We start from the raw sequence: 25,209 nt of genomic DNA on the forward strand, positions 1-25,209 counted from the left end.
TAATCACAACACCTACACCTGGAGATGAGGGAAATAAGTATAAATTCACATCAAAGATTGGTCAATTCTTTAAAGAGTTGGAAGTTCAATCAAGAACCAAGATTGACAACCAAAAGTCAGCAAAATTAGAATATTATTAGCCAAAAAACTGATATGAAAAATTATTCTCAAGAGTATTTATACCCCGAACCAATAACTCTAGTTTCCCTAATGAGTCACATATAAACTCAATTTTAAATAATAATCAACCTAAGCTAAAACTAGTCTAAACTACTTAAAATAAATAAAATAAATAGGTTTGAAACTCAAACAAGTGTTTCCCCACAAAATAAAGAAAGTTTAATTGCTCACGTATCTTGAAAAAGTCCATTGAAAGCCTCTGTGAACCTCTTAGCTCTAAGCCTTGTAACTGGACCAACTGGAACCTCCAATAAATCCTTTGGTGCTTGGATCACATCATCCTACCTGAGGTAAGTTGCTTTGTGTGGTCTGAATATGGTTTACAAGTTTTGATAGGTTTCTAATCGTTAGTCTATCTATGACTCAAGATAAAGATTCGTTCGTGTGAATAAATGTGGTGTTTAGAATTTATTATAGGCACGTGTGCCCAAATGAATTCTAATTCTTATGGAAAGGATCCATATAGGAACCTTGACAGGGTTCAACTATCTTGGAAGACAGAAGGGTTTTCACAACTCGTATCTTGTGATAAAAAATACTCCTAATTAAATTTGGTGAATATTTAAAGTAATTTTGAGAATTTTCTGGTTAACTCCTGATATTTAAATATCAACCTACTTGTAAGTCCATCATTTATACCAGAATATTGACCATTAATTCACATGAGTTAAATTTTTTTAGGGATTATTGAAAAATTGGTCAAGTTCTCATGAATTCAATAAAATAATTATCAAATCTAAAATGCATGCAAATATATATTTTTCGAATTATGTATAAAAATACTAAAACACACCATGTATTTTATTTTTTAATCCAAATATGATTTTTATTTTTATTTTTTAAGAGACTTGGTTGTATGCTATTAAAACATTTGGATAAATTAGAATTTTTTTTTTATCTTTTTATCTTTTTTATCACAAAATAAAAATAAGTAATTAAAAAAATGAAAATGCAACACACACAACACATTCTCTTTTTTACTATATCTTACTTACACATCTAAAAAAATGCACATGTTTACAAAACACTAAAAATTCAAATTTCTAACAATAATTTGAAAATTGCAAAATGGACCTTCCAAAGGTAAAAAAATAATATGAAGAAGTTATTGGAGCTTAAGAATAGTGCTGGAAGATTTCGGGGCTGGAGGAATAGTGGTGGCGCTTGTATCAACACGCCATCACCACTTATGACGCTTAGAACCACGCACCGCCACTGCTGGAGAGATAGAAAACAAGGTGGATCTAAAACATATTCTTTTTCTCTTATATCTTGTGCTTGCTGTGAGCGTCACCGTGACCTGCAAGTAAAGGAAATCACACAGGCAATTTGTTTTCATCTATTTTTTTCCTTTATTCACAAATTTGTTTCTTGGTTTTTTCCTTTTATTTTGGTTATTTCAACAATCAACAAGGGGTAAAGACACAATGTAATAAAGAGAGAGTATTTTGGTGTAAGGGAGAATCCATGGCTGCTACTGGTGCTAATAGTTAGAGAGAGGACGCCGTACTGGTTCGAGGATAGAGCTACTGCGACTAGTGGTGAAGGAATCAGTTGGTGAGGGGGTGTTGGTTTGATTCTCGGCTGGATGAAGATCTGTTGATAGAAAGTGTTATGGGTGAAAGAATGCAAGGGAGGTGGAAGGTTGAAGGCTCTAGACAGGAGATGGAAGCTGATTGAAGAGGCTTAGGTGTTGCTCATATGGCGTGGTGGAGGAGAAGAGGAACCAACATTGGGTTGATGATGGAGAGGGTAAGCACGACTATCAATTGTGGTTATCATGGAGATGATGGTGATGATTGGTAGTATTGTACCGTAAGGGAGATAAAGAGGAAATTGTGTGTTTTTTTCTTTGATAGTGAAGTTGAAAGGTAGATGAAGAGTTGTTGGTTGGTGTTGAAAAACATAAAAATAGGGAGGAGCTAGCTAAGAGAGGCAGGGTCACGGTTTTGTGACTTTTTGTTTGTTTTTGGTAATTTTTTTTGCGTAATACTCATTAATTCCCTCCCTCTTTTGTGTGAGTCTGTAGCCACCTATTTATAGGTGTAATTTCTTTGGCTTGAAGGCAAAGTAATTTAAGATCAACCATTGAATTTCAAGAACAAATCTCTACCACTTATTTGATAACTTGGAGGCAAAGCAAAGAAAAAATGACCCTTGGATTAAAAGAATTGATTATGGACCATCTGATTAGAAATTAGGATGCTTGGTGAGAGGGTACACTACGCAAATGATCAAGATGCTCATTTAAGTTCTTCATATAGATCAAAATGTCATTAAAATACACAACAACAAACTTACCTATAAACACACGCAATACATGATTCATTTAAGTTTTCCCGTTGCTGATCTACATCATCTTCTTTGATTTTCATGTTCAGTGCAGGCCTTATAACCAAGGCCTCCCCCTCAAAGGCATTGAATGTAGTGGTTTTAAAGTCAGAATTGAAAGGTCCATTGGAGTATCAAGAGGACGCCCTAATACATCTTATCCATGTGCAAGAGGGGCCCAATATAACCTTATTTGGGCCATGAGGCGAGGACAATAAAGGAAACAAAAGAATTCTACTACAACTTGAAAACAACATAGGTAGCTACCTTTTCCTTTTGTTTCTAGGATTAATGGGCTGCATGGTAGGGTATAAATAAGCTTTGAATCAGTTCTATAATATTTTATTTCCTTCTCTTCTTCTCATGGCAAAAACATGGATTTAATATTAGAGGCTTTATTTTATTTGGTTAGCTACAATTCAAGGCTTGTTTGGGCTTAATTAATACTTGGTTTTCAGCTAGGATCTAAGGCTTTTTTGGATCACGTTATTGATACGATCCAGGAAAGGTCAAATTCAGATTTTGACGTAAAATGTGCAACTATCCAGTTTTACGGCAATAGTCATAATTCTCAATCCGACAGTTGGATCGAGCTGAAAGTTTACGTGGAGTCTCCTAACATGTTGTCCTACCTCGGTTTAAAATTTCAAATCAATCGGAATTTGGGAAGGCATCAAAACACGGGTCAACAGAGACAGTATGAATTTTGTTATTTACTTCCTTTTGACTTATGGACTTCCTATTTGGCTAGGATTCTTTTCCTAAAAGGATGTGGCAGCTTATTTTGGAAATCTACTAATTCTACAAAGATCTTTAATGGGTTGCAACATAGTTTCCAAGTGTGGCAATGATTCATAATTATTTCAGAATCTTTTTCTTACATGGATTCCTTATTCATCCTAGCTACAAAAAGGAAAGAAGACTTCAGAATAAATTCTACCTTCAGATCAGATTTCCTAGTCTATTTGGGACTTCTTAATGGTGACAAATCTGATTCTAGCATATTTAGGATGGTAATTTTTGGATTTTTATTATTTTCTTCTTAGTCTTTGGGTTATTATTACTTATTTGGGTCAATTGTAAGTGGGCTTAATATAAGTCCACCTAAGGGGGGTCCATTAGGGTTTATTTAAGTCTAGAGTTAGTATAAATCCACTCGGAATTAGCTCAAATTTTATACTCTTATTACTGGGGTCCTAATCACATCACATATTAAGTTTGGGGTCAATTGCATATCGTTTGCTTTGGGTTTCAATTTCGGTTCCAATCAGGTCTGATTCATAACATTTTTGCGTCAGTATATCAAACCTTATCATAAATTGCTCAAACTTTATATTCTGTCTATTTGGGTTGATATCACACTATATGTAAAATTTTTGCTCAATTGGACCTTATTTACTTTAGGTTCCAGATTCCGACTTAACTCGTCGTAAATGAGTCTGTTTTGCGCCAACTTTTAAAATTCGGTTTCTTTCCGTTGTTTTTGATTCCTGTAGTTTATTTTCATCATATCCAACATATTTGGGTGTTGTTTCATCATTTTGCATATTTTTTGTTTCTGTTTTTATTCGAGTCTTCAGTTTCGTTCATATTTCGTATAGACTCGCTTGCTACTCGCGAGACTATCATCGCAGTTTTGTTTTACTTGTTCTCTGGTTTTTATTGCTTCTTGAGTCATATATATATATATATATATATATATATATATATATATATATATATATATATATATATATATATATTTGGATTGTGCTGGCAAGTTGGTTATATTTGGTGTTGGTTTTAGTTGCGCAAGAACCGCAAGAAGGTGAGACGAGAGGTTTGAGCGCGTGAGGATATTAAGAGTGTTTGAGCGAAACACGAGCGGTGTGAGGATTTGTTTTACCACTAACCAATTGTTGCAGGTGCTGTCATGTCAGATCAAAACAACACACCACCCCCTCTCGATGTAGAACTTAAATTCCAAATGCAAGTCATGACGAAGATGATGGAAAGAATGAATTCCATGACGGGGAACGTGTGTGACAGACTTGAGAAGGTGGGAAAACAGGGTAATATGGCCGAAACATGTACCCAAGACGTGAGAAAGGTTGGGGCTGAACCGAAATCAAACAATGACAGTGGGGCCGAAAGGCCAAGGTGGGCTGATTATGAGGATTTTGAGGTGGACATTGATGATATTGTTGATGGTGGTTTTAAGGATGAGACCATAGGCCATCGGGAAGGTTTTCGGCGGCCTAGAAACCGAAGGGATTTCATGTATTTTGATGAGGTGTTATGGCAAAAGAAAAGGAGGATTCAAAGGAGAGGTGGTATCAAATGGAGAGAAATAAAGAGATTAGTGTTCTAAAAAAAGAATACAAGAGTCTATCCCGTATTCTAGGGAAGATGAAGCAAGAACTTGATGTGTTAACGGCAACAGTCAATGCCCAGCAAGCTTTAAAAAGAGAGGAGAAAATACGCTGCAATGATGATGTACGAAATAGAACGGCTGCTACTTTCATCCAAAGTTGTTGGCGACGATTGTTGGCAAGAAAAGAACTCCAAAGGCTTCAAAAAAAGGCTAAGGAATTGACCATTCAACTTTTTGGTGATTTGAGGACGAATCATCTTGAAGAGAGAGGGAATGATACGATCGAGGAAAGGTCAAATTCAGATTTTGATGTAAAATGTGCAACTATCCAGTTTTACGGCAATAGTCATAATTCCCAATCCGATCGTTGGATCGAGCTAGACATTTAGGTGGAGTCTCCTGACATGTTTTCCTACCTTGGTTTAAAATTTCAGATCCATTGGAATTCGGGAAGGCATCGAAACACGGGTCAACAAAGGCTGTACGAATTTTGTTATTTACTTCCTTTTGACTTGTGAACTTCCTATTTGGCTAGGATTCCTTTCCTAAAAGGATGTGGCAGCTTATTTTGGAAATCTACTAATTCTACAAGAATCTTTAATGGGCTGCAACATAGTTTCCAAGTGTGGCAAGGATTCATAATTATTTCAGAATCCTTTTCTTACATGGATTCCTTATTCATCCTAGCTACAAAAAGGAAAAAAGACTTCAGAATAAATTCTACCTTCAGATCAGATTTCCTAGTTATTTGGGACTTCTTAATGGTGACAAATCTAATTCTAGCATATTTAGGATGGTAATTTTTGGATTTTTATTATTTTCTTCTTAGTCTTTGGGTTATTATTACTTATTTGGGTCAATTGTAAGTGGGCTTAATATAAGTCCACCTAAGGGGGGTCCATTAGGGTTTTTTAAAGTCTAGAGTTATTATAAATAAAGGCATAACCAGACATATAAGTTAGACAATTCAGATTAATAAAATTTCTTGTTTGTCGCACTTTGTGTGTGTGTGTGTGTTGGTGAGATAATCTCCCTTCCATGGTTCTCTAAAGAACTGAAAAATGACTTATCGAAGAACAATTGTCTTCGTGGCGTCATCCTTATACTTCTCATTCGCAAATCAATATTCGTTGGGTGGGGGTCTCCGTTTCCAATAATGCTGGTGCCTAGGTACAAGTTATCTTTGTGTCACACTCCTATCAAACCTGATTTACTTGGCTTTCCGGGAATTGGAGTCTTTGTGTGTGGGTTGCGTGACCATGTGATCACGAGGTTCGCATCAGTTATGGGCTTTTCAGTTTAGTGTTTTTGGGTCAGTTTTGAGTGGACCTCATATACGTCCACATAAGGGGTCCATTAGGGTTAATTTTTTAAGAAATATTTAAACTCATGTAACCAAAATTTCGGCATTCTTTGATGAATATTACTTCTAAATTTTTCAGTTTTAACGTGTGAGAGTGATTATTGCATTCTTTTGTTCTTGAACGAACTGAATCTGACTTATCAAAGATTAACTGGCTTCGTGACGTCATTCTACTTATTCTAATAGTGTTGGTGTCTTGGGGCAGGTTTCCATTGTGTCACACTTCTATTAGACATATTTTGGCTTTGCAGGATCAGATCTCAATCTTGATTGTGGGTTGCGTCACCACGTGATCACGAGATTCGCATCAATTGGTATCAAAGCTAGGCTTCGAAACAAGGTCATATCCTTATGTTATTTTTGTTTTTTTTAGTGTTCCTTTAAGTTTTTCAATGTTTGCGTCCATCTTTTTGTTCTTTGTGTTTGGGTTATCTAAGCAAAACAAAAAAGGCTTATATTTTATCTTGTTACTCTCTCTAATCATATCAGTATATTAAAAGAGAGAGAGAGAGAGAGATTAGTTGAAATTTAAAGGATGATTTAATTTTTGCCCCAGAAACACAATTCTTTGTGAATCATAAGCAAACCACCTCAGAATCAATTGAAACTTCATATTCAGTCTATTAGGGGTGAGATCATATCATATGTCAAATGTGGGCTTATATTCTCATATCGTTTGCTTGAAGTTTTAATTCGAGGATCAATTTTACCGTAGAAACACAACTCTTGGTGAACTATATGCAAATCACCTCAGAATCAATTGGAACTTCATATTCTGTTTATTGGTGGTGAGATCGCAAAATATATAAAATTTGGGCTTATTTTAATATAGTTTGCTTGAGTTTTAATTCGAGGTTCAATTCTGCCGTAGAAACACTACTCTTAGTGAACATAAGCAAACCACCTGAGAATCAATTGAAACTTCATAATCTGTGTATTGGGGGATAGATCACACCATATATTAAATTTGAGATTATTTTGATATCGGCTTCTGTAAGTTTTAATTGGAGGTTCAATTCTGCCGCAAACTGATTATACCTTTGGGTACCTAGATATAAGAGAATGATCTATAAATTGAGTTTTGTTCTTTTTTTTGTATAATAATACTAAATATTGAATTTGAGGTCATTTTGAGATCGTTTGGTCTGGGTTTTAATTCTGTTACGGAAAAATTGTGTAACAGGTTAAATTTGCGTCAAGTTTCAAAACGTGATCCTTACTGTTTGGTTTTGTCCAAAACTTTTTGTTGCTATTATATTTGGGTTATCTAGGAGTCAAGTAATTTTTTTTTGCTAATATTCGCTTCTGTTTTATTCCGTGTCTTCGTTTCGTCCACAATTCATATATATTTGCATTGCTACTCGTGAAATCGTAATCGTAGTTTTGTTTTGCTATGTTTTCAGTATATTTATTGATTCTTGAGTCTGAAAATTATAATTAGAATACGCTGCTACTGACTTTGATATTTTGATTTTAGTTCCTAAAGAACCAAAAGAAAGCAAGTTGTGAGGTAAAAGACGTAGTGAGCTTATTAGAGTGAAAAGCCTTGATTTTTTTGTGTGATACATGAGAGGTGTGAGGATATATGTTGTGCTACTAACCAAATTTTGCATATTCAAAGAAAGTCTGAAAACAACGAATCAGCGACACAAAATGCTCCTTAGATGTCCCAAGCTCCTCTAGGTCCATCTTGCTCCATATGTTCTGAGCAAGCTCATTCGATAGTTCTTAAAGCTTCTTTGCCCTAGCTCTTGTAATGGGCCCAATTGGCATCCCCAATGGGTCGTTGGTGATGAGGATCAGCCTAATAGCAAGCATAATCATGCCAACGACCCATTGGGGATGCCAATTGGGCCAATTACAAGAGCTAGGGCAAAGAAGCTTAAAAAGGCATTGAATGGGCTTGTTAAGAACTTATGAAGCAAAATGGACCTAGAACGGCTTGGGACATTTAAGAAGCATGAAGGACAGCTTTTAATTCATCTAATTCAAGTCCAAGAAGAGCTCAATTCATGTGGAACAAGGGGCTAATGTGTTCGGCCCAATACCAGCCGCCTTGTTAGGCTTGTTTTTTTTTTTTCTAATGCTAAAGGAATAGAAAGTCAGCAATTAATTATCCTAATTAAGTAACGAAGTTGGCTAGATCTTATTCCTAAAGAGGGGAGGATTATTTAATGTTTTTCCTAACGTAGGAAGGAAAGTAATTAAATCAGCAACAGAGGAAATTTTTTTTCTTATTTGTCCAAGTTAAACAAGGAAATGCAAGCTAATAAAGGACATCAAAGGGGGCAGCAACACAAATTTCCTAAATCAGATTTCTTCAAGTTTATTTGGGACTTCTTAAGGGTGAAAAATCTAATTCTAGCATATTTAGAATGGTAATTTTCAGATTTTTATTATTTTCTTCTTAGTCTTTGGGTTATTATTACTTATTTAGGTCAATTGTAAGTGGACTTCATATAAGTCCACCTAATGGGGGTCTATTAGGGTGTCTTTAAGTCTGGAGTCAGTATAAATAAAGGCATAACCAAACATGTAAGGTTACATAATTTTCAGATCAATAAAACTTCATGTTTGCCGCACTTGTTATGTATTGGTGGGATAATCTCCCTTCCTTGATTCTCTAAAGAACTAAAAAGGACTTATCGAAGAATAACTGGCTTTGTGGCGTCATCATTATACTTCTCGTTTGCAAATCAATATTCATTGGGTGGGGGTTTTTCATTTCCAACAGTGTTGCTGCCTAGGTACAAGTTATCTTGTGTCACACTCCTATCAAATCTGATTTACTTGGCTTTCCGGGAATTGGTGTCTTTGCGTGTGGGTTGCGTGACCACATGATCACGAGGTTCACATCAGTTGGCATGATTACGCTTGGTGTTGGGCTGATCCTCATCAACTAGAAATAGAAAAATCAAGATCGTTAGTGTTGAAATAAGTCTCCTTATACACAAGTAAGATTATCGGATTGTTAATGAAAAATACAAATCTGATTTGAGCTTCTATTGCATAAAAATTAAGTTGTTTCTTTAATTTTTCCACACTATTATCATCACACAAGCTTACTTTCTTCACTCATCGGGTTTTACTTCCACTCTCAACCGGTTTAATTAATGATTTAGGTTTAGCCGAATCTGATGGTCTTCTCTCATTTTCCTTACGTGAATTTCATTTGATCATCATTTACAATAGGTTTCACTTGTTTTGGAGAAAGAGGTACAAGAGTGATGGTTTTACCATCCTTTACAATAGGTTGAGATTTAAATTTACCTTTCCTATCCGTATGAGTGTCTTTTTTGGTCTTAGGTGGTTCTGCCTTTGCATAAAGCTTTGGTTGGACAACCTCCTCTCTCTTCAGATTCGGCCTCCATGTTGAGGAAAATGAAGCTGAATTGGTCTGAAAATGTGTACTGCCCCTTCTCTTTATTTGCCTCTCCACCTTCGTTGCTATATGGACCATGTCCTCCAATTCCACACAATCTTGTAATTCTACAACATTTGTAATGTCCCTATTCAACCTATTTAGAAATCTAGTCATATTAGCTTCCATATCCTCAATCACATTGGCCCGAATCATTGTGATCTCCATCTCCTTGAAATACTCATCCATGTGCCTAGAACCCTGATTCAAACCCTGCAATTTTAGATACAAATCACTATAATAGTGGTTAGGCACAAATCACCTTCTCATCAACACTTTCATCTCCTCCCACGACGCTACCGGCCTCTCTCCACTCCTTCTCCTACTAATCAAATTCTGATCCCACCAAATCAGTGCCTAATATGTGAACTCAATTACTACCATTTTTACCTTTTTGGCCTCCGAATAGTTATGGCAATAAAAAATCTAATCCACCTTTTTCCCCAATTCCAAATACACCTCGGGATCGTTTTTACCTTGAAATGAAGGTAATTTCAGTTTGATAGCATCCAAGTCACCATCTAAATCATCATGTTCCCAAATACTATGAAAATTTCCCTTTTGGCTGAATTGGCTCCTAGTTCTAGTCCTAAAATCCCTTCGGTTTCGAGGCTGCCGAAAACCTCCCTGATGGCCTTCGGTCTCGTTGTCAACACCACCATCACCAATATCATCAACTCCCTCCTCAAAATCTTCATAATCAGCCCACCTTGGCCTTTCAGCCCTACTGCCACTGTTTACTTTTCGGTTCAGCCCCAACCTTCCTCACGTCTTGGGTGCTTGTACTAGCCTCGTTACCATGTCTCTCCACCCTATCAAGTCTGTCACACATGTTCCCCATCACAAAATTTATCCTCTCCATCATCTGACATGATAGTACCTGCAAAAATTGGTTAGTGGTAAAAAACTATCCTCACGTTGCTCGTGTTTTTCTCAAACACTCTTAATATCCTCACAGGCTCACACCTCTTGTCTCACCTTCTTGCAGATCTTGCATGACTGAAACCAACACCAAATGGAACCAACGTAGCAGCGCAATCCAAATATGTATATAATGCGGACCTCGAAATCACATGGTCACGCAACCCACAATCAAGATTGAGATCTGGTCCCGGAAAGCTGAAATAAGTCTAAAAGAAAGTGTGACACAATGAAAACCTGCCCCAAGGCACCAATACTATTAGAATGAAGTAGAATGACGCCATAAAGCCAGTTAATCTTTGATAAGCCAGATTCAGTTCGTTCAAGAACTAAAGAATGCAAGAATCACTCTCACACGTTAAAATTGAAAAATTCAGAAGTAATATTCATCAATGGGTGCTGAAATTTTGGTTAGATGAGTTGAAATAGTTCTTGAAAAATTGACCCTAATGGACCCTTATGTGGACTTATATAAGGTCCACTCAAAACTGACCCAAAAACCCTAACCTGAAAAGCCCATAACGTGATCCAAACAAGTCTTGGATCCTAGCTGAAAATAAAGTATTAATCAAACCCAAACAAGCCTTGAGTTGTAGCTAACAAAATAAAATAAAGCCCTTAATATTAAATATATGTTGTGCCATGAGAAGAAGAGAAGGAAATAAAATATTACAGAACTGATTCAAGGCTTATTTTGTGTCACACTCCTATCAAACCTGATTTACTTGGCTTTCCAAGGAATTGATGTCTTTGCGTGTGGGTTACGTGATCACGTGGTTCACATCAAGATTGTGACAGCTTGTTTTGGGAATCTCCTAGTTCTATAAGGATCTTTAATGGGCTACAACATAGTTTCTAAATGTAGTAAGAATTCATTAATGTTTCATAATCCCTTTCTTACAAGGATTCCTTATTCATCCTAGCTATACAAGAAAAGAATGGCTGATGGTATTTAATGACATTTTAGTTTATAGGAAGGAAACTAAATTGGCAAGGGTAAAACATGAAGATTTTCTTTATTAATTGTCCATATAAAAAACAAGGAAACCAAGCATAACAAGACAACAAGAATTCAGAATTAATTCCACATTTAGATCAGATTTTCTAGTCTATTTAGGACTTTTTAGGGGTGACAAGTCTAATTTTAACATGTCTAGGATATTAATTTTTGGATTTTTATTATTTTTATTTTTTCTTCTTAGTCTTTGGGTTATTATTACTTATTTGGGTCAATTGTAAGTGGGCCTCATATAAGTCAACATAAGGGGGGTCCATTAGAGTTTATTTCAGTCTAGAGTCAGTATAAATAAAGCTATAACCAGACGTGTGGGGGGCTACAAATTTTTTAGATTAATAAACATCTTGTTCCATAACATTGTGTGTGAGTGGTGAGATATTCTCCGTTGGTTCTCTAAAGAACTGAAACGACTTATCGATGAACAACTGATTTCGTGGTGTCATCTTTATACTTCTTGTTCGTAAATTAATATTCGTTGGGTGGGGGTTTCCGTTTCCAATAGTGCTGGTGCCTAAGTACAAGTTATTTTTGTATCACACTCCTATCAATCCTGATTTACTTGGCTTTCCAGGAATTTGGTGTCTTTACGTGTGGGTTGTATGACCACATAATCACAAGGTTCACATCAATTTGACGAGACTCTATTTAGGAGTCTGAATGAAAATGAGATTGAGCAAGCCTTAAAGTAGGTCCACAAGGGGATCTGATATGGTTCAGGTTCAACCTTAGATTCCTTATAGTAAGCATTCAGTTATATGTTTGAAATTGGTTATTGATATGGTTCAGTATATGGTTCAGCCTTGTGATACGATCCGAGCGAGGTCAGATTCGGATTTTGGTGTAAAAGTTTCTACTATCTAGTTTTACGCTATTGAGCATAACTCTAAATCCAACCATTGGATCGAGCTGAAACTTTACCAGAAGATTCCAGAGGTATGTTTTTTTATTGGGTAAATATTCAGGTGAATCGGAGTTTGGTAAGGACTTACAATATAGGTCAGAACAATCTGTATGAATTTTGTTATTTACTTCTTTTTGACTTGCGGACTTTCTATTTGGTAAGGATCGTTTTCCTACAAGGATGTGACAACTTGTTTTGAGAATCTCCTAGGTTTACAAGGATCTTTAATGGGCTGCAACATAGTTTCTAAGTGCGGCAATGATTCATTAATGTTACAGAATCCTTTTCTTACAAGGATTCCTTATTCATCCTAACTACACAAGGAAAGAATGGCTGGTGGTATTTAATGACATTTTGGTTTCAAGGAAGGAAACTAAATTGGCAAGTATAAAAGATAGAGATTTTCTTCATTAATTGTCCATTCAAAATAAGGAAACCAAACACAACAAGGCAAGAAGACTTCAAAATTAATTCCACATTCATATCATATTTCCTAGTCTATTTGGGACTTCTTAAGGGTGACAAATTTGATTCTAGCATATATAGAATATTAATTTCAGATTTTTATTATTTTTATTCTTAGTCTTTGGTTTATTATTACTTAATTGGGTCAATTGTAAGTGGATCTCATCCACATAAGGGGGTTCATTAGGGTTTATTTCAGTTTAGAATCAGTATAAATAAAGCCATAATTAGACATGTAAGGCTACAAAATTTTCAGATTAATATACATCTTGTGCCGCAACTTTGTGTGTGAGTGGTGAGATATTCTCCCTTCCTTGGTTCTTAAAAAAACTAAAACAACTTATCAAAGAACAACTGACTTCGTAACGTCATCCTTACTTCTCTTTCGCAAATTAATATTCGTTGGGTGGGGGTTTTCATTTTCATAGTACTGGTGCCTAGGTACAAGTTATCTTTGTGTCACACTCCTATCAAACCTGATTTGCTTGGCTTTTCCGGGAATTTGGTGTCTTTGCATATGGGTTGCGTGACCACGTGATCACGAGGTTCGCATCAAACCATAATGATAGATCAAATCCTTCTCAATGAATCTCTTGACTATTTTATGTGTTACATGGATGCAAGAGTAGGCTTTTTACCCATTTAGTGAAGTAGTCGATGGCCACCAAAATGAATCTATACTCATTGCTCGCTTTGGGATTGATTCACCCTATAATATCTGAACCCGCATATCAAAAGGCTAAGGCGAGGTCATATTGAACAGCGGTGTGCCAGAGGTGTATTTATCTTATCACCATATATCTAACGCTTATGGCACTTTTTGACATAGTCTACACAATCTCTCTCCATGGTCAACCAGAAATACCCTCATCTTTGCATTTGCCTTGCCATCGTATGGCCATTGGAGTGGGTGGCATAGATCCTGATTTAGCAAGTCCTTCTCAAACTCTGTATCACCTGAAAGTTTATTCCAACATAGACAAATACCTCTAGAATCTTCTGGTAAAGTTTCAGCTCGATCCAACAGTTGCATTTGGAGTTACGCTCAATAGCGTAAAACTGGATGGTATGAAATTTTACGCAAAAGTTTGAATCTGACCTTACTTGGATCGTATCATTCCCTCTCTCTTCAAGATGATTCATCCTCGAATCACAAACAGGTTTAATTGACAATTCCTTACGCCTCTTGTTGAAGCCTTTGGAGTTCTTTTCTTGCACGCACTTGCTTGCAACAACATTGTATGAATATAGTAGCCGATAATAATTTCAAATAAGCAAGCCTTGCCTTCCACTTGTGTATATATTTTTGAATGATAACAATTGATGCCCTCTTTCATTTTTTATCCTTTAAGCGCTAAACAAGCTCTCTATTCTTCACGTTCTTTATTTATAAACCTTTGCAAGTCGTTTAGCCTCGCACTCTTTATCTAACATCATAAAAGCATTATGATAATAAATATTTGAAACTCGTAACCTCCGTTTCTCTTCCTTCTCAATTTGTCACACATGTTCCCCATCACGAAATTCATTATTTCCATAATCTTCATCATGGCTTACATTTGGAACTTAAACTCTTGGGAGGGGGTGGTGTGTTGTTTTGATCTGACATGATGGTACTTGCAAAATTGGTTAGTGGTATAAAATATCCTCACGTCGCTCGTGTTTCACTCAAACTTAGGTTTTTCCCCTTGTCTCACCTTATTTCGGTTCTTGCAAAATTGAAATCACACAAATTGAACCAACTTAACAGCAAAGGTCAGGCTATGGGTGTTTAAAGAGGAGATTTGGTGTTGAAGAAGATCTCACTGGCATCGAGAGAAGACCAAAGTAAATGGGCACCAAACTATGAGGTACCATATATGGTGAGAAAGGCTTTTTCTAGAAGAGCCTGAATTTTTTTTTTTTGGTAAGTTGACGTATGTATTAAAAGAAGAAGATACAAACATTATAAGGGGCATACCCCAGATTTACAATGATAACAGAAACATAAAACAACAGATGGCTACAGGCTAGCCACCGACCGTAAAACTGAAACCTCACTAGATTCGTCAGGGAAACCAATACAACCAGCTAACTAACAGATTAAGAATCTATGGTATTCACCCTCCAAGCTCGTTGGATCCTTGTGTTTTCATTTGTTGGTACGACATTCCTCATCAAATCAAGCTTATCACGAATGATACATTCGATTTGATTAAGGACCAAATTCGGAGTTCTAGACATTCCAGCAAAGATCCTTGCATTCCGTTCTTGCCATACATGATACACTGTAGCTGCAAAACTCAGTTTACGAGAAAAATTGACGAAACTCTTGCCATGCCAAGAGACAGTGGCCCATCGAATCCATTCATCCCAGCCTTTTGTCATTCTTGGAATGTCGCATCTGTCACAAACATCCCACCAGATCGCTTTAGTATAGGAGCATTCAAAGAACAAGTGGTTGTGATCCTCATTGTTGCGGAGACAGAGTGAGCATCTATTGGGACCATGTATACCAAACCGATGAAGTTTATCTTGAGTTGTGAGTTTCTGTTGGACGGCCATCCATAGAAGAAATGAATGTCTTGGAACAGCATTCTTGAACCACACAATGTCATGCCATTCAACCATCTGACGATGACGTCTTAGATGTTCCCAAGCTACTTTGACCGAGAATCTGTGATTTGGCGAGTCCAACCAAACTATCTCATCCTTTTGCCCCATCTTAGGATTAGAATTGGAAGGAATAGCTTCTATAATGGGGTGCCAGCCAATAGCTTGGGTGGTAGGCGTTTTCCATTCTGAGTTCTGAATTAGCACATTCACCTTCGCGTTCTTGGCCATACCTGAATCATAGATGAATCTTTCCCCGTAAGAATCCGCGAGTGGGCTGTGAGGATGCCAATTATCAAACCATAGAGAGGTTGTCATTCCATCTCCTATGATGTACTTCATCTTCGGCCATGCTAAGGATCTGAGCTTTAGAATCTTTCCCCAAGCCCAAGAGCAATTCTGTGGCGTCTTGATTGTCCAGAAATTCCTACCTCGCAACAGATTGGATCTGATCCAAGTAGACCATATTGAGCCATCTGAGTCATTGCACAGGTTCCAAATGTGTTTCAACAAAGCAATCTTGTTCCATTCTGTTATGCTTTTTATTCCTAGCCCCCCCTCCTTTTTTGGAAGACATACCTGATCCCAAGCCACTTTAGCCCCAGTAGTTCTCATATCTGAACCTGACCAAAGAAAGGATTTCATAATTTGCTCCACATTTTTAATTACTTGCCCAGGTAAGAGAAAGAGAGATGCCCAATAGACCTGTATGGAAAATAAGACTGAATTAATCAGTTGTACCCGTCCTGCATACGAGAGTGCTCTACAAGTCCAATGTCGAACTTTAGAGGTGATTCGATCCACGAGACCCTTACAATAAATAGCCTTTAGTCTGGACGAGAGAAGAGGTACTCCCAAATATTTCATAGGGAGCTCCCCCTCTCTAAACCCAAGAATATGAATAATTTGTTCCCTCTCAGCATTTAACACACCGCTCAAGAAGATGTCACTTTTGTTTGGATTTGGATACAGACCTGATAGATCTTGAAACTTTGTGAGCACAGTTCTGATCATACGAATTGAGTTTACATCCCCGTTGCTAAAAATCATCAAGTCATCAGCAAAACAAAGATGAGAAATTTTGTCCTTCTTGCATCTCCAGTGGAACTTGAATTCTTGGTTGGCACTCATCTTGCAGAAAAGCCCCGACAGGATTTCCATACATAGGACAAACAAATATGGGGACAATGGATCCCCTTGTCTCAGCCCTCTTCCCCCTTGAAAGTAACCTGCAAGCTCACCATTGACGTTGATAGAGAATTGACATGATGTAACACAAACCATGATCCAATCAATGACTGTTCTAGGGAATCCCATTTTTATTAACATAGCGTCAACGAAATCCCACCGCACCGAGTCATAAGCCTTCATCAGATCAACTTTCATAGCACAACGAGCAGGTCCCGTAGATTTATGATAGCCTTTCATTAGTTCCTGAGACAAAAGAATGTTATCACTGATTCTCCGTCCTGAGATAAAAGCAGTCTGATATGGACCAACTAAGGATGGCAAAACAACTTTGATTCTCCCAGCTAGAATCTTAGCAATGCATTTGTACACTGTATTGCAGCAAGATATAGGACGAAAATCTGTCAACCTTGTAGGATTTGCAACTTTAGGAATAAGGGAAATGGATGTAGCATTCATTTCTTTAAGCATTCTACGAGTCTGAAAGAAGGATCTAACAGCGTTGGTTACATCTTCCCCAACTATGTGCCACATTCTTTTGAAGAAACCCGCGTTAAAGCCATCCGGACCAGGGGCTTTGTTGTTCTTCAAACTAAACATAGCATGCTTAATCTCCTCCCTTGTTACATCTTGTGCGAGTACATGCTGTTGCGTTGAAGACAGTTTCAAGTTAATTGCCGATTCCATCACTTCCTGGTTCAGAACCCTAGGCATCTGATCAACTCCTAACACACGATGGAAGTATGCAATTACTTCTGATTTGACTGCCTCGTGTCCTTCGACAACCTCTCCATCCTCCCTTGTAAGTGATAGAAGTTTATTTCTATTCTGTCTTCCATTTACTAATTTGTGAAAGTAGCTAGTATTCTGATCCCCCAAGCTAAGCCATTGTATCCTTGCCTTCTGTTTGAAAAAACTCTCTTCAGCCCTGACGGTAGAAGCGTATTTATGAACAGCATCCCTTTCTCGCATGCACAAAATTGGATTCGCATGCGCTGTATGCAGAGCCTGTTGAGCCTTATCCATTTCGTTTTTTGCATCTTTCACTCTATCTGAAATGTTGGAGAAGTGAGCCATATTGAAAAGTTTCAATTCCTGCTTTAGCTTTCTTAGTTTGCAACACAGCTGATACATTGGACAACCCCCCGAATTCTGATCCCATACCTTCTTCACCAAGGGCATGAACTCGTCATGATCCATCCACATATCAAAAAATCTGAATGGTTTCTTTATGTTCTGATCATTGCCAATAACCTTTACCACCATAGGAGAATGGTCTGACATACCCGAAGGCAAAAATCTCGCTTCCGATAATGGAAAGTTCAGATTCCACTTCTCATTGACAAGCACTCTATCTAGTTTCCGCATAATCAGATTCTCAGGACATTGGTTCGACCAAGTATAATGCATACCTGAATACCGAAGATCATCTACTTTCGCTTCTCGAATACATGTATCCAACCTGTCCATAGTACCAGCCCACGTAGTAGACCCTCCTAACCTGTCCGACTGGTTGCGGATAGCATTAAAATCACCCATAAGAATCCACGGGGTTGACTCCCATCCATCACTACGACTCACAATATCAGACCATAATGCCTCACGTAAGGAAGCATTATTGTCTCCATAAATAATTGAAGTATTGAAACTGATATTGGTAGCTAATATAGTGACAGAAACATGAATAGCCTGGTCTGACATTCCAAAAACATCCACCTTCACCGTATCAGCATTCCAACAAACCCAAATACGCCCACGACAAGAGAAATCATAATTATACAAGAAGGACCAAGAACGCAGAAGAAGTTGAGTAACATTATCTTTATTCTTGTCTTTAACTCGAGTTTCAACCAGACCAAAAAGAGCTATCCTCTCTTGATGGATGAGCCGACGCAATTCTGAATGCTTTATAGGATCATTCAAACCTCTAATATTCCAACATCCAATAATCATAGGAAAATAGAGAGGAGTACAAACAGCAACACAAAGATTACCTTGACGTGCCTCCTGGAGAGGAGCCAGATTTCTTATGCTTCTTTGAAGAGGCTTTTGAACCCTTTTTCTTTTTCTCTAGAGAGTCTCTAGCCTTAATAGCTAACTGATTAACAGTTTCCCTTTCGGTGGAATTCAGGGTTTGAGGGGTTGTCAGGATCGTTGATGTTGACTCCTTATCGGTCTGTTCCCCATCTGTATCACCTCCCATTGTGTCCATATCTTGATCTAAAGCAGTACTTGCAGCCCCTTGCTCCTGATTCATGTCTTCTCGTAAACTCTTCAAGGCAAGAGGAGAGGAAGGATTTTCATCTTCATGACAAGCAGCATTGTGCACATCTGATGCCGCATGATCAATCATCTTACAATCAGACATATTTATACCAGATGTTGAACAACCATTCTCATTACAATTACCCACTTTAGATGCCAAGGGGGCATTCTCCCCACTCACAGAACCCTTGTTTCGTTTACCAACTACCTGCCACTGAAACTGATTCTGCTTGTTATCCGCAGATTTAGAGTTCATAGCTCCTAGATTCCTCTTACCCTCTGCCACCACTTTAAGATTATCAATGTTATTAGTAGCACAAAGTGCTGTGGTGTGTCCAAAGACATTGCAATTACTGCACTTCGACGGTATCCATTCGTACTCAGCTGAAATTGTTATGAATAACCCATTTGGACAGCGAAGATCATATTCCTTAACCAACGTCTTCGAAGCATCTATCTCAACGCAAACTCTTGCGTAACTAAGCCTTTTACGCAACAATGTCGTATGATCCGCATGAAGGGGGACTCCAACAGCACTCGCTACACAGCTCAACCCCTTAATAGTCCAATACTCGAGAGGGACATTATACAGCCGAACCCATACCGGAACTCTGGCCAAATCATCTTTCAAAAATTGCATGTTCGGCTGCCAACGTTTAAGCACCAAAGGCCTGTTGGCCATGTGCCATGGGGCTCTTTCCAGCACATTAGTGGCATGATCAACAGAATCAAAATTGAAGATGTAGAAACCGTTATCCGAAGACAAAACTTCTGATAGACCGTAGGAGCTCCATATTCTTTTGGCAATAGAATTAACCACGGGATACGGTAATTTCTGCCCCACAAAATGACCAACTAGGGTGGATTTCCAAAATTCGCAGCCATCTTCAAACACATCAAGTGGAGGAGCTACTGTCACACGACCATCCGTCGTAGTAGGGGGAGCAAAGTGCAGATTACGGACTGAACTAATGCCAAGGGTCTTGCTACCCTCATTGTCATCAACATCAGAACCCTTCAAAGCAGTTAAAAAATTCAATTTGGGTCTAGGTTTTAGTTGTTCTTGTTGATGAGACCCTACCTTCACCTCATCAACTTTAGAACCCAACACATGGTTCATTTCTGGAACAACATTAGAAGCTTGGACAGTAGAGTGGTTCTCTATACTAACATCAGAATCAGCTTGAAATTGAGAAATCCTCATCCCATGGCTATTCAACATATCTTGCAATTCTAATCTTAATGTATGTCCAGACTTAACTTGATTGTGTTGTTCAATGTTAGAGCTAACCATTGGAACATTTTCCACAGAAGAACATAGAGACATTATGGTAGCATACAAATACTAGAGAGAACAAAATTCTAAGAAGATAAACTGAGTCCAAGAAGCAACCTAAACTCAGAAATAACAGCAACCTAACTCATAAACAACAAGATGCAGAATAGTTCATGAAGGAAGGAGAGAATTACAGAATTACGAGGCCAATAGCTCCCAGCACACTGATTATAACAATGATCCGTTCGGTCAAGATGTAGAGTAGGTTCCGAAGAACAACATACTCAAAAATGGTAACGATCCAACGGTGAACAAAGGAGATCAAGCTACGACAAACCACTCTGAAACTAGCAAGAAAAAATGAAACTTTTTCCAAAGAACTGTGATTTAATCTTCACATATGGCAAAGGCCTTCATGTCTATGACAATCCATTCACTATGCTGCAACTTCACCACTTCTTCATAGTTCCAGAACTGAAAATGCAGAATAGTAGAAATATTGCGAGATCAATATCTCTTACCTCGTTGATTGGATAACAAATCCGTTCGGTCAATGTTGAGAGAAGGTTGGAAGGAACAACATAGTCAGAAATGAGAACAATCCAACGGTGGACGGAGTAGATGTAGCTCCGACAGCACCACTCTCTCTCTCTCTCTATCTCTCTCTCTCTCTCTCTCTCTGGTGCTGCTATGTTTAAAATGAAGAGCCTGAATTTTGACTAGTATGGACGAAAAGAATCTACCTGGACCTGTAAATTTTGATGTTATAAAGAAATACCATGTGATACGATCCAGGCAATGAAAAAACAACCAGATTCAGATTTTGACGTAAAATGTGCAACTGTCCAGTTACACGACAATAGTCATAATTTTTAATCCAACAGTTGGATCAGGCTGAAATTATACATAGAGTCTCCTGACATGTTGTCCTACCTTTGGTTAAAATTTCAGGTCAATCGAAGTTCGAGAAGGCATCACAATACTGGTCAAAAGAGGCTGTATAAATTTTTTTATTTACTTCCTTTTGACTTGTGAACTTCCTATTTGGCTAGGATTCTTTTCCTACAAGGATGTGACATCTGGTTTTGGGAATTTCCTAGTCTTACAGGGATATTTAATGGGCAACAACATAGTTTTCATGTGTGGTATGAACTGCATATTTAATGGGCAACAACATAGTTTTCATGTGTGGTATGAACTGCATATTTAATGGGCAACAACATAGTTTACAAGGATATTTTATGGTGTATAAAAACAATTATTCTAGCTTTATTATAGTAGGAATTTATTATTAAATAAGTTTCCAAGTCAATTAAGAATACTTTGCAAACAAGGAAACTAAAGAGGAGACAACTTCAGATTTGATTCTCCTAACTTTTATGGGATTTCTAAAGGGCAGCAAATCTAATCCTATCATATTTAGGATATTAAATTTGGATTTATTGTTGTTGTTGTTGTTATTTTCTTTTTAGTTTAGCGTTTATTTATATTATTTGGGTTTAATTGTAAGTGAGCATCATATAAGTCCACATAAAGGCTCCATTAGGGTTTGTTTCAGTTTAGAGCCAGTATAACTAAAGGCATAACCAGACATGTAAGGGTTATGCAATTTTTAGATCAATAAACTTCTTTTGTCGTTCTTGTTGTGTGTTGGTGGGATAATCTCCCTTCCTTGGTTCTCTAAAGAACTGAAAAATGACTTATCGAAGAACAATTGACTTCATGGCGTCATCCTTCTACTTCTCGTTCGCGAATCAATATTCGTTGGGTGGGGGTTTCCATTTCCAATAATACTAGTGTCTAGGTACAAGTTATCTTTGTGTCACACTCCTATCAAACTCGATTTACTTGGCTTTCCAGGAATTGGTGTCTTTACGTGTAGGTTGCTTGACCGCGCATGTTCAAGAGGTTCGCATCAAATGTGAACCATTAAAAATCCAGTACAAAAAGTGCATGGACAAAGAAAATAAGAAGTTCGATCATCTCAGAAAAAATGGAGGCCAAAGCTCTTTATGTGAAGATCTAATAAAAGACTATTCGTTAAAAATCCTAGATATTTTTCACACTACAGGTAGGTTATCTAATCATGAACCACAGGTTGGTCGCTCGAACAGAGACCATCTGTAAAAAATCCTAGATACTTTTCACACAAAGGGTAGGTACCCGATCACGAACCATGGGTTGGTTACCTAAAGAAAGACCTTACATGAACAATCCTAAATATTTTTCACACCACGGGCAGGTTACCCGATCACGAACCATAGGTTGGTTACCCGAAGAAAGACCTTACATGAACAATCCTAAATATTTTTCACACCACGGGCAGGTTACCCGATCACGAACCATGGGTTGGTTACCCGAAGAAAGACCTTACATGAACAATCCTAAATAATTTTCACACCACGGGCAGGTTACCCGATCATGAACCATGGGATGGTCATATGAATAGAGACCTTCCATGAAAAATCTTAGTTATTTTCACAACACGGGCAGGTCACCCGATCAGAGACCACGGCAAGTCACCCAATCAGAGAGTACAGGCAGATCACCCGAACACGAACCACGGGCAGGTCGCCTAAAATGATATGATGGTCAAATTCGGATTTTGACTTAAAATGTGCAACTATCCAGTTTTACGGAAACAATCATAGTTCTCAATCCGACCGTTGGATCTAGCTGACATTTTACATGGAGTCTCCTGACATGTTGTCCTACCTTGGGTTAAATGTTCAGGTCAATTGGAGTTCAGAAAGGTATCTCAATACGGGTCAACAGAGGCTGTATGAATTTTGTTATTTACTTCCTTTTGACTCGTGGACTTCCTATTTGGCTAGAATTTTTCTAAAAGGATGTGGCAGCTTATTTTGGAAATCTACTAATTCTACAAAGATCTTTAATGGGCTGCAACATAGTTTTCAAATGTTGCAATGATTCATAATTATTTCAGAATCCTTTTCTTACAAGGATTCCTTATTCATCCTAGCTACAAAAAGGAAAGAAGACTTCAGAAAAAATTCTACCTTCAAATCAGATTTCCTAGTCTATTTGGGACTTCTTAAAGGTGACAAATCTGATTCTAGCATATTTAGGATGGTAATTTTTGGATTTTTATTATTTTTATTATTTTCTTCCTAGTCTTTGGGTTATTATTACTTATTTGGGTCAATTATAAGTGGGCTTAATATAAGTCCACCTAAGGGGGTTCCATTAGGGTTTATTTAAGTCTAGAGTTAGTATAAATAAAGGCATAACCAGACATGTAAGTTAGACAATTCAGATTAATAAAATTCTTGTTTGCCGCACTTTGTGTGTGATGTTGGTGAGATAATCTCCCTTCCATGGTTCTCTAAAGAACTGAAAATGACTTATCGAAGAACAACTGGCTTCGTGGCGTCATCCTAATACTTCTCGTTCGTGAATCAATATTCGTTGGGTGGGGGTTTACCGTTTCCAATAGTGCTGGTGCCTAGGTAAAAGTTATCTTTGTGCCACACTCCTATCAAACCTGATTTACTTGGCTTTTCCGGGAATCGATGTCTTTGCGTATGGGTTGCGTGATCATGAGATTCGCATCATAAACAAAGATCATTTGTGAAATATCTTTGATATTTTTCACAAAGTATCAACTTTCAAATACTCACCATTTAGTTTCTTATCTTTAAAAACTTATTTTTTAAAGTCTTTTAAAAGACTTTATACTGTAGGTATTGTAAAGAGAAATATCTAGGTTTTTTAACGGATGGTCTCTATTCGGGCAACCAGCCTGTGATTCATGATTAGGTAACCCCTGCTCATTATGTGATTTAAGACATGATTTAGTGTGTGTGTGTGTGTGTGTGTTTTGTTTAAAGTTTAGTTGAAGGATTAAATTTGTTCATTGAAGTGTTAAGTGTTGGTATGTAGTAATGTTTTATAAGCTTTGATGTTAAGATGATCATTTTTTGAAGTTATGGCAATGTGTTCTAAAAGGTAAGGTGTACTAGGAGTGATACATCATCCCTATACACAACTAGTCCTCTAATCTAAAATCTAAGACTAGTTAGGGTTTCTAGTGACCAAAATACTAAATAGCGACTACATTCTTTTTTTCTAATAAGAAACAATAATTCCATATTCTTTTCATCCATCACCACAAAGATCCCGTTTCAAGAGGACAATATTTACGACACCGCACATGTGCGACACTAATGATGATTAATGATTGATGATTTAAATGTATTAAGATGTTGGTTGTTTTGGTAGCAGAGTTAGATATGATTTTAAGGTTGTTTTGAAAGTATACATGAGTGTAAAAGGAAAGGTCATTTCAATTATTTATCAAATAAATTTCAAGACTATTTATGAAACAGTATTGGGGCTATTCTGTTTTGAAAAGCTATTTCAATAGTGTAATGTATAAAGTCTACTGTCGTCTTTGAAATAATATTGAGGGTGCATCAAAATGGTTGTTTCATTGCTCAATGTGAGAAATGAGGACTATTTTAGGGATTATTGGGTAATTAAAGTACAGTAATTTAAGGAATTATGGAAAGGTATTGTGCTGACAAACAAGACATTAATTTAATAGATATTAAGAAAAAGATGTATAGATAATGCGATAGATATTTCATGATCAATATATATAGACAACTACTTGGGATACTAACTAAAATTGTGGGAAACTATCAATCACACACAAGATGGTGTATGTTATTTAGGAAACTATATAATGCATACCTGAGAGACAAATTCACTTCCATTTTTTTTTTTTTTGGTAAGTTGACGTATGTATTAAAAGAAGAAGATACAAACATTATAAGGGGCATACCCCATATTTACAATGATAACAGAAACATAAAACAACAGATGGCTACAGGCTAGCCACCGACCGTAAAACTGAAACCTCACTAGATTCGTTAGGGAAACCAATACAACCAGCTAACTAACAGATTAAGA

General features: G+C 37.3%; 1 pseudogene; it reads right to left on the reverse strand.

The window, feature by feature from the left end:
• Positions 1-10,074: 10,074 nt before the first annotated feature.
• Positions 10,075-25,209, reverse strand: part of LOC127904802 (uncharacterized) — a 30,185-nt pseudogene continuing 15,050 nt past the window's right edge.

The sequence above is a fragment of the Populus trichocarpa genome, chromosome 19 (assembly GCF_000002775.5).
Source record: "Populus trichocarpa isolate Nisqually-1 chromosome 19, P.trichocarpa_v4.1, whole genome shotgun sequence".
NCBI classification, from domain to species: domain Eukaryota; kingdom Viridiplantae; phylum Streptophyta; class Magnoliopsida; order Malpighiales; family Salicaceae; genus Populus; species Populus trichocarpa.